Source organism: Schistocerca nitens, chromosome 8 (genome assembly GCF_023898315.1).
Source record: "Schistocerca nitens isolate TAMUIC-IGC-003100 chromosome 8, iqSchNite1.1, whole genome shotgun sequence".
Classification (NCBI taxonomy): Eukaryota; Metazoa; Arthropoda; class Insecta; order Orthoptera; family Acrididae; genus Schistocerca; species Schistocerca nitens.
The window spans coordinates 19712278-19721942 of NC_064621.1; positions in this window are offsets into that span (position 1 = coordinate 19712278).

A 9665-nucleotide genomic window follows, 5' to 3' on the forward strand; every position below is an offset into this window, starting at 1 on the left:
TTTCAATAAACCTTGCCATGTAACAGTTGGAAGCAGGGAGCAGTGGAAGAACGAACCACTACACCGTGCAGTAGACATAATATAGTGGTTTACTGACAGGTCGAAAACAGATGAAAGTACTGGGTCCGGTGTACTGCCTAGAATCTCTTTAGCGAAGACGGCCACAGTATTACATGACATCTTCTATCAGCATGTGCACGGAGGAGAATTAGAGTAGAGCCTACAAAAATCGTAGCATCTACTTTTATTCAGACAGCCAAGCAGCTCTGAAATCTCTATCAGCCCCTGTAACTAGATCGAAGGTCGTGGCAGAATGCCATGAAGCATTTTCTTTCGGACATGTCCGAAAGAACAGACACCACACATATCTCCATAGACAGGGTGTTTCGGTAGGAATAGTAGATATTGTAGCAGGTGGTGGTACAGACGAATTGTATAAAAAAATTCCATATAAATGGCTCCACTTTTTTTTGAGGACAGAGATACAGCTGTTAGTACGTAACCCTAACACACTCAAATCAAAGGCAAATGAGGACGTTCAAAGTTGATTTTCAAAAATTCCGCCACCAACTTCAATGCACACTTGACTTCTCTAGATAACACCACGTGCAGCTCTTCTTAGGTCGTCTTTGCGTTCTTTTATGGGGGCTGCACTATTCATAATCCGAACAAATCGGCTTTTGGGTTTACTTTTTCTTTGTAGACTTCGCCTTTAACCTGTCACACGGCGACTTTGTAGAGGCAAAACAGAGAACCTGGAATTAAAGACGTGATTTTAAACTAATACACGCCATTAAGACAGGCATCACGAAACTTCTGTTCCTCTCGTTAGAGCCTGGGGACAGGAACGCTCCTGGTAATGTAGCATGCCATCCTAGATTACGTCCGAAAGTACTATGGCGACTGGAGCTGTATAAGACGTCTACCAGCACAAACCAACACTAGAACCGTCTATGATTATGTTACCAGACATCGTCTACACAAACCAATTCCGGTAAATTAACCTACAAAAAATTGGAGGAACGTCTGGAAAAATATCAACAATAAAATTATACCAACTAGAGTCAGTGCCGTACGGTGCGACGTTGTAGACGAAACCATACCCACAGCGGAACGATTATGAAAAATAAAATTGAGACCATCTCTATACTGCGACAAATGTGGGCTTGTAGAAACTGTAGCGCACACCTTCTTATGTGAAAATAGAATCAGAATTTCGAACTGAACTAGGAAGAAATTAGCACTATCAACAGAACCGAAGAAAGTCATATACCTATAACTGAAGCTTTACAGCCCGACTGGAAATGTTACCCGTCCGCAAAGAATAACAGTTATTCGTGGCTTCTGGGACAGTTTCTGTTTTACGTCGTAATAAACAAAACTTAGAAGAGTGCATGTTTTATATTGCAGAAGAACATTTTAAGCTGAAGAAGAATAACAAATATAAGGAATGGTTTAAAATTTTTTTTATCTATTGCTTTATGTGGGCTACAAAGAGGTGGACAATTTTATTGATTAGAAGCAGAATAATATTCTTTCACTTTTTTTATTCCTGGAATATTCTTTTACGTTGGTTCTACAATCAGAACTGTTCTAATTTGGCAAAACCACTCCGGCTCCGAAACTTCTTCCCTTTGTTGAAAAATATATGGCTTCCTTACAGACCTCATATGCATCCAGTGCATAATAACTTAAATTGTGAATATATTTCTGAATAAATGTTTGCTATTTATTTTTCTTTCACCCTGTTCACTGTTATAAGTTACGTTCTACAAGGAACGCACGCCATTGGAGGCGACAATCTGTAATTTATTTTACCTTAATTACTTCTTCAGTTCTGTTCTTCAATTTAAAGGAATATATGAATGCACACATGGAATACATGTGAATAATGCAGCTGCTCAGTGACAGGTATGGGGGAGGCATTGTGGCCAGGCCTCGGATTTTCAACCCCTGCCCTCTTTGCCCCCGCCTAGCTGGTGCTGAAAGTCTTCTCAAACTTTTTAAACAAATAATAGTGCAGTGGTCAGCACGTCTGTCTAGTAAGCAGGAGGTCTAGGTTCGAAGCTCAGTCGGTCACAAATTTTCAACTGCCGTCGTTGCTGTATTTCAACGCGCTGTGACAGTGTGGCCATCGGTCCTTCGATATTTAAGATGCAATTGTTTTTTGAGGCAATAGAGGTGATTTGCGAACATTTGTCTTGCCATCAAAATAACGGGACTCCAACGGCATCCAATCCTTAGTCATACCTTTGTGCCGGCGCTAACCCATGTCGTATACATGCGAATTAGATTGTAGTTCATATTCAGTCAAATAACGAATGGTCAGTATACAAGTATGCCGGCCAGGGTGGCCGAGCGGTTCTAGGCGCTACAATCTGGAACCGCGCGACAGCTACGGTCTCAGGTTCGACTCCAGTCTCGGGCATGTATGTGTCTGATGTCCTTAGGTTAGTTAGGTTTAAGTAGTTCTAAGTTCTAGTGGACTGATGACCTCAGACGTTAAGTCCCACAGCGCTGTGAGCCATTTGAACCGTTTTTGAAGTATACAAGTATTTACAAACAGTAGAAGCAGGATTGCAGCGAACTGATCACTTAACAAAGTTTAACGTAGAGTACCTGTGTAGTGAGTCATTCCAGCTGCATAGCTGAGGGTAATTTTTTTTTAAGCAATTCATTGCTGAATTAATGTAATACCCGCAAGATGATATCTATAGTCATACTGTATCATTAGCAGCCCGCGGATGTAGTACTATGTTCGTTAAATCGGATTACTCAAGCTGAGGCCTAATAAAGACAAGCGACGACGTCACAACACTATCTTTACTTAAGTAGGTAGTCAGCGCTAAATTATGTGTGCCACCATTAACGTTGCTGTAAGCAGTTTGACAGCATAACACCACCACACTACTGACAACCTGAACCATTATCATCACGCAGTTGTAACTCGCAGTGATTACAAGTTTCTCATGTTTGTCAAGAATAGCGGAAAGCGCCTCTGAAGTTCGCCTAGGACGGAGAGAATCCTAAATATCAGTAATAGATCACCTAGCGAAGAGAAGAGTCCACGTATTGTCTCAAGCTCTTGCAGTTTGAGGTTAATGCAGTTCCAGATGGTTTCACACTAACGGGTTCTTTTGGCTATCGGAATACTCATATGGGAATTATAGAAGTGTAATTGCTAGAACGTTCAACTACCTTAATAACACCTCATTCTGGATGGAATACGACTCGGAAAGCAACGTTAATTTGACGTTTCCAACCATCTCCTGACGACTTACTGAATGAAGTCTGAAGTGCACGCACAGTTGTGTTGCCTGCCGCAAGGATTCTATGGCAGCTGGCGGTCATTGCTGAATACAGACATGTGCAAATAGCCTCACTGCTCCAGCGGAACTCGTCTTCGTTGCATTTTTTCCATACCGTAATTAGCACAATAACATAAGGCTTGTTCTGCTGAAGAACTTGATGCCCACAAATCCTTAAATAAGAATCTCCTAGCGTGAGTAATGCATGAAAGGAAACAGACTTTTGGACAAAAGAATGGATAGCTCCCTGCTTTTTGCGTTTCCGACAGCGCCTACGATAAGAATCTGGTGTCATATTATGTTTCAGAACCCTAAACTCTTTATTTTTTTACCTCATACTAAAACAACAGTTATGATATGAGAAGAGGAAATGACTCATATGCTTCTCAGGAACTTAAGTTTTTCGTGTTTATTTTCTCACTTCATGCTAAAACAAGGGCGTTAATATGAGAAGAGGAAATGAAATATACGCTTCCAAGACATATAATATTTCCTTGTGTGCTACTACTGCATACATGAAAACCCTGCAGTTAATTTTTCTATGTTGGATAAATTTTGGTATCACCTCACATTCCTTTGCGAGAAGGTTCCTATTTTCTTCGGATTCAAATAGAGTGGACATTTCGTCACTGGTTAATATTCTGATGTCTAATGACATGATACCCGTTGCAATTGCTCCATGGCACCTGTGAGTAGAATCTCACGTTGGTTACTATAAGAACACGCAGGCAGTGATATCCGCTCACTGCAGTCAGAGCCAAGATGATTTCTTTCTGTTTATGGCGAAGCGTCTGCTGCAGTGTCCACGCTCAGCCAACATAAACAAATCGCGGCAGCATTGGGCACTGCCGATCGCTGCACGTGTCGCGAGCCTCGACAACAAGAGCGCACTGTCTCTGCTAACGATACTATGTAGTTAATACATCTTACTTAACGTAATATGCAGGACGTGGGTTGGGTGAAAATTCAGTTTGTAACTTCCCATCGCATTAAAATACTTTACAGTCATATCTGATGCAATATTTATTGTTGGTTGTCTCTCTAATGCTAATAGTATTGATTCAGATTGTGCATAAACACGAAAACACACGCACACACACACACACACACACACACACACACACACACACACACACACACACACACACACAATCATTGATTCCAGTGAGGGTGACAACTACTGTGTGTTGAACATCATATGCACCAGTCAGTTCCTCAGTTGGCGTCGAGTGGATGAGTTTTTTCAATTACCTTGCATGCAAGAATTGCAAGGAGGAGACAGAAAGTAAATGGACTTGTATGCTAAAGAGCTGCGACAAAGCAATGCATGACCGATTATCAGATAATTGACCACATGGGTTTTGTGGACGAGTATACTTTTAGTAGCCGCGCGGGATTAGCCGAGCGGTCTGGGGCGCTGCAGTCATGGGCTGCGTGGCTGATCCCGGCGGAGTTTCGTGTCCTCCCTCGGGCATGGGTGTGTGTGTGTTTGTCCTTAGGATAATTTAGGTTAAGTAGTATGTAAGCTTAGGTACTGATGACCTTAGCAGTCAAGTCCCATAAGATTTCACACACACATTTGAACATATTTTTATACTTTTAGTAACCACCCCACCCACGACCATTACGTAAGATTTCTCGAAGGCGTAGGGGAGTTGATTTCATTACGGCAAAGGCTTTACCCTCTCTTGGCCCTGAAACCAATCTCGCACTGCTTTGCTATGATGGATGGGGCTCGGCTCCTGTAAATAAAGTGTTATCTCGTTAGTTCATATAAGCCGGCCGAAGTGTCCGTGCGGTTAAAGGCGCTGCAGTCTGGAACCGCAAGACCGCTACGGTCGCAGGTTCGAATCCTGTCTCGGGCATGGATGTTTGTGATGTCCTTAGGTTAGTTAGCTTTAACTAGTTCTAAGTTCTAGGGGACTAATGACCTCAGCAGTTGCGTCCCATAGTGCTCAGAGCCATTTGAACCATTTTTTAGTTCATATATTTATATTTAAATAACGTATTTGTAATAAGCACATTGGATTATTATTTTCCACAGTGTTTAGGAATTCAGGCCCTGTCATAGATAAGTGATCTATATTCAACAGTCCGATTAAGAATGTGGTTTACCCCGCCTATCATATGATGAGAGTCGTAGTCGGATTTCCACATTAAGACTGCCTGGCTAAATCCGATTAGAACGATCTGGTATCGAAATCAAATTACAGAAATCGGATAATTTTAACGTCTGTATTGCAACAATGCTGCGCACATAAATTCCTATGATGGAGTAACGTAGCAACTGTCTAAGAAAAATTGAGAAGTATGTCTACTAGCAACAATGTAACGTAATTATAACCCACATTTATGTGATGGAAATACTGAGTCGAACAATACACGTCTATTTCAGTGGTGGGAAGATACACCATATCGGATTTGCTGATGACATAATGACAATAATTACAATAATAATAATAATCGCGTGTGGCGGATAGGGTAAACCCTCCCCAATATGGGTGGTACCGAGGAAATCAAAAACAGGGGGTGAACCAAATACTAACACAATCCTGAACGGCTACTCAATCCGTTGAGCCCAAAATCCAGACACGTCTGAGGTAAAATTTTACAAATATATGACGAGAGGGACAAGTTCTTGAGAGAGGACTTCCCTATCAATACAAGTGCCTGAGAGACGACCTTCCTATCAATCTCCTGGATAGTTTTGTTTCTCAAATCAACATATTGCGTTATCATGCAGTAGCACAGGTGATGTAGTTTAGTTGCTCGATTTTCTTACACTGATACCGAAAAGTGTCTCAGTTGTTGGCAACAAATTCCAGCTGTATTGCACATACCCTGGGGGCAGAATTCGTAGCCCAAAACACACTTTTGGATTTATCAGATGTAAAATATTATGTTCACACTACTCTTTCCTCGAGTTTACTTCTTTTGGTGGGGCTCCCCCTTTCATTTCTTCTTAGGAAGTTAACGATAAAGGCATCATGACACGTCACCAGTAACAGAACTGCATAGGAATGCTCGATGAGCGACCTGATGACGTTCAATAATAGTCACTCCGTTGATTTTTGTTGTTTCGAATTTGAGCATGCAGTACTCCTACACCAGACTTCTGAACTTTGCCTGTTGAATGCAAATGTCGCATGATGGTAAAATGGTAATCTATCACATATATCAGTAGTCGAGACTTCCTTAATGTGAAAAATCATTCATGCCAGAACGATCTTTGTTGAAACACGAATATCTTTTTCTGGCGTATTTTTTCCAAAAGCACTCGCTCCAAACACAGTTCAAATCTCTCTAGCTGCCTCCTCTGCATTCACCCCTCTGTTATACCAAAAGTAAACGTTGTGTTGCAGATGTTACACCTCTTTCCACTTGCGACTCTATTTTACAATGCTTAACTGTAGTTCATGATTTTCAAGTATGCAAAATCCAGTGCTTAACTGCAAGATGATAACTAGAACTTCAAATTCGAAAATGACAGTTGATATATACACTGAGAGCGTGGCGCCGCGTTCACATGGGCGGCGCCGGATTTCAGGCCGCGGGTGGCGTCTGGCCGGTGGTCGGTAGCCGCTGCAGCGCGAGGAAACGCTCGAGCGTAAGCTGTTATGATCGCGACGCAGCCGCGAGCTGTCCTGCGGAGTTGTTTCTGGAATACTTGTTATTGCTGGTGGGTAGAATGTTATGCGAATTATCTTCGATGCTCAATCAGACTCATAACTTTAGACCGAAATGCGGTAAAAAAAAAAAAAAAAAAGAAAAAAACAGTTGGACGCAAACAGGCGACCATAAGTTTAGAATGCACAAAGTTCATATCAAGTTGTTCGTTTTCGTTCGTTGTATCTGCTCGGGGCGGACGTCGAAAGACACCCGTTTCAGTTCGTTGTTGATCCATTAATCCATTTTTTTTTTTTTTTTTTTTTTTTTAGTTACAGGGGGCAGCTAGCCCTCTGACCGAACACACTGAACTACCGTTCGGGCACCAACTAGACCAAGGGCTCACAGAATCCGAGAACATCTCGGAAGTAAGTTAACGACTCGGACTTAGTCTCTGAGGCGGCCGGCTGGCGGTTATTTTTTATGTCTAAGACTGTATACTTGAGATATTTCGTTTCCCATGAAATGGTGGCAGACGATGCTGTGGCGTCTTCGAAGCGCGAGCTTCGTCAGTGCAAGATATCTCAGTACAGCTGAGCGAACGTTTTCTTCCTGCTGCTAGTCTAATGGACAATGGCGATACTATAGAATACTTTTGACAACTATGTGACCATCGATTTACGTTCGTGAGTGGTTCATAATTATGTTAGTAAATTCACTCGATATTTTTATGTCCTTTAAATTACATTTGCTACATGATTCGCATTGAAGACGTGGGAAATGTATGTTATTTGGTCCAGTAAGCACGTTCCATCAGAAATTAATGCTTACATTGACATTTATGTTGAGAATTAGTCGTCTTATCCATCACATGGATAACGAGGATGCTCCGTTTTGCTACAGTTGGTTTATAGCTAACAAGGGAACCTCCCCATCGCACCCTCCTCAGATTTAGTTATAAGTTGGCACAGTGGATAGGCCTTGAAAACCTGAACAGGAAGAAGTTGTGTGAAACTATGAAAAAAAATAAGCAAGATATACAAACTGAGTAGTCCATGTGCAAAGTAATCAACATCAAGGAGAGTGTGAGCTCGGTAGCGCCGTTGTCGCGTGGTTAGCGTGAGCAGCTGCGGAACGAGGGGTCCTTGGTTCAAGTCTTCCCTTGAGTGAAGAGTTTAATTTTTTTATTTTCAGACAATCATCACCACACGTACTGTTTATCAGCAAATGTAGGAAATAATCATACAAATGTTCGACAATCGTTCGATCCCTTAAGGAACACTCCGATGCCTTACAGTTCGGAAAATATTCATTGGCATTGTTATTGAAGTCGCGAGCTATATTTGCTGGATTCATATTGCCCACGGAATGCATCTCACGTATTTAATGCACTCTCGTCCAAAGTAGCGAACAGTCAACTGCCAGTCAGGGAGCCTCGTTAGCAGGAATACTCTCTCTTCCGTGCGCTGTAGTCGACTTACGTCATGTGATTCGATGTTTGTTTAGGTGTAGCGTCATCATACTGCGGCGCAGTTACCTCGCATCGGACGAACGGACGGACAGATAATAGTTGTCTGAAAATAAAAAATTACACTTTTCACTCGAGGGAAGACTTGAACCAAGGACCTTTCGTTCCGCAGCTGCTCACGCTAACCACGGGATCATGGCGCTGCTGAGCTCACCGTATCCTTGTTGTTGCCTATCTTGCGCATGGACTACTCAGTTTGTATAATTTGCTTATTTTTATCACAGTTCCACACAACTTCTTCCTTATTTCTCGATTGATCTGTGTTCAGTTTTTCAAGGCCTATCCACTGTGCCAACTTATAATTAAATCTGTGGGGGTGCGATGGGGATGTTCCCTTGTTAGTCGTATTGTGTGTTGGTGGCGTTGCCAGTTTACATACTGTGCATGTAACACACAATAAATGCGTTGGATGCCTCCTGTGATCAGTTTACTTGAAAAACGTTTGTCGTCATCGTAATTTATGTAACTGGTTCTCCGACTTCCAATTTCACAATTTGTGGAAAAATTGTTTACCTTGCTAGTCCTAGTTTCAAACATTGTCTGACAGGAAACGTAAGCATGAAGGAGTCAGTAAAAGCAATTATTCGCTATTATAGCAAACTTTTGAATTCACTGGACACTTGAATTCTCTATATTGATTCTGAGAGTTTTGTTATTTCTGTTGTTATTTACTGTCTCAATGTCATCCGCGAGAATAAAATTAAAGGCAGTTGGATTAGGTTCCTGATCAATAAACTATGATTTAATATTCTGCGTTGCTAAATAAATTTTGAAGGTTATATTCTTTACGTAAAACAGAGTATCGGTTTCAGTCCTAGGATTGACGATAAACTTCAGAAATACAATTACAGAGTAGAGGCATATCGATTATGGCTCCTCGCCATTAACAATAGTTATTACCCATAGTTTCGTATTTGCTATTTTACCGTCGCTTCCCTTTAGAGACCAACCTGATCTTTCCACAATGCCATTTTTGACTTGCTTCTTAATATGTCCTGTAACTAAAGATTTGTTGAAAATATTAACTGTTAAATACGCTATTCCACAAATTAAAAACTTCCAGTTATTCTACATATCTTGAAACTTACTACCGTTGACTTTCACCGAAGAAAAGATACATAATAATAAAATGAAATCAAAGATTAGAATGTCAAAGCATAGTGTGAATGGTTAAAATGAAATGAACTAAAAATTATCTTCTTGTTTAAAACACGTTACTCTTC